Raw genomic sequence first — 1,995 nt, 5'->3', positions numbered from 1 at the left:
CATATATAAATATATATATACCAAAAAATCCCACTGCTGTCGAGTCAATTCCAACTTATAGTGACCCCATAGGGCTTCTAAGGCTGTAAATCTCTATGGAAGCAGACTGCCACATCTTTCTCCCATGGAGCTGAAACAGATAGGGTTAACTGTGCTGGCAAAACAAAAGAGCTGTTAAAAGATTGCCCTCTAGAAGTTGGGTAAACAGGAACCACACCCTGTCAACCTGAAATAAGGTTAAAACAACCCCTGAATTACTACCTCCTTCTCAGTGTTTTTTTCTCAGTGTTTTTCTAGTCCTTTCCTCCTTTACAGGCTCCACATGTGCAGAAGAACAAAGTGTGACCGCTGTTTGACCTTCCTTAGCCCAGAAAAGAGGGCGATGTAGTGCAGAAAATCAGCGTGCCTGCACTATATCCTATAATAACTGATGCCAAGGGCTGCCTAGAGGACTCCATCTTGAATATCAGCGGGTTCCATCTTGGATTCCAGATGTGCTCACAACCTAATTAGTATGCACCGCCACTCTGAGAAGTACACGCCCTTTGAAAGAAACCCAGTAAATATTACTTTCTTGTCTCCACCGAACCCATATAAGCCCTAGCCTTGCTTCCCTTTTCGGGTCAGTCTTTTGGAGTGGCAGGAACCCCCATTGACTCCTTCTACTTGTCACAAGTGAAATAAACCTTTTAGAGCTGAACTCAAAATTGTCTCCTCTGTGTTCTTACAAGAGAAAGACAAGGACCTGTTGAGTCTGGAGGGCATCCGTGCCCACAGCGGTAACAGAGCTGCTAGTGGTTTCAAACTGCCAGCCTTTTGACTAGCAGTTGATCACTTTAACCACTGCACCACCAGGGCTCCTACATATATGTAAATATATGTGTGTGTGTGTGTATATATGTATGTATATGTATATCTTGTATTTTATTAAACATTTCCTAGTGAAAATTTCTGTTACTTGGTCAGAGGTTAGACATATTTATGATTCTTTCAGTAAGGTACTATTTTGCCCTTCAGAAAGACTGGATCAATTTACATTGCTATCATTAATGCATGAGCAGATCTGCTTTCCTAAAGCCTTGTAGGTTTGGGGCTTAATAACTTTTAAAAAGTTTTCCTAACTAGCCAACCAACTGGAAGAGATTGTATTTGTACCCATTCCAAAGAAAGGTAATCCAATAGAATGTGGAAATTATTGAGCAATATCATTAATATCACACACAAGTAAAATTTTGCTGAAGATCATTCTAAAGCTCTTTCAGCAGTACATTGACAGGGAACTGCCAGAAACTCAAGCTGGATTCTGAAGAGGACTTGGAACAAGGGATATAACTGCTGATGTCAGATGGATCCTGGCTGAAAGCAGAGAATACCAGAAAGACATTTACCTGTTTTAATGACTATGCAAAGGCATTCGACTGTGGGATCATAACAAATTATGGATAACATTGCAAAGAATGGGAGTTTCGGAACACTTTAGTTGTGCTCATGAGGACCCTCTACTTAGACAAAGAGGCAGCCATGCAAAGAGAAGAAAGGGATAATACATGGTTTAAAGTCTGGAAAGATGTGCGTCAGGTTTGTATCCTTTCACCATACTTATTCAGTCTGTATCCGAGAAGCTGTACTATCTGACAAAGAATGCTGCATCAGGATTGGAGGAAGACTCATTAACAACCTGTGTTATGCAGATGACACAACCTTGCTTGCTGAAAGTGAAGAGGACTTAAAGCACTTAATGGTAAAGATCAAAGACCACAGCCTTCAGTATGGATTACACCTCAACATAAAGAAAACAAAAATCCTCACAACTGGACCAATGAGCAACATCATGATAAACGGAGAAAAGACTGAAGTTATCAAGGATTTCGTTTTACTTGGATCCACAATCAACAGCCATGGAAGCAGCAGTCAAGAAATCAAAAGACGCATTCCATTGGGCAAATCTGCTGCAAACGACCTCTTTAAAGTGTTAAAAAGCAAAGATGTCACTTT

The sequence above is a fragment of the Elephas maximus genome, chromosome 1, assembly GCF_024166365.1.
Source record: "Elephas maximus indicus isolate mEleMax1 chromosome 1, mEleMax1 primary haplotype, whole genome shotgun sequence".
NCBI classification, from domain to species: Eukaryota; Metazoa; Chordata; class Mammalia; order Proboscidea; family Elephantidae; genus Elephas; species Elephas maximus.
The sequence above is the reverse complement of the archived record's forward strand: the minus strand, read 5'-3'. Positions refer to the sequence as shown.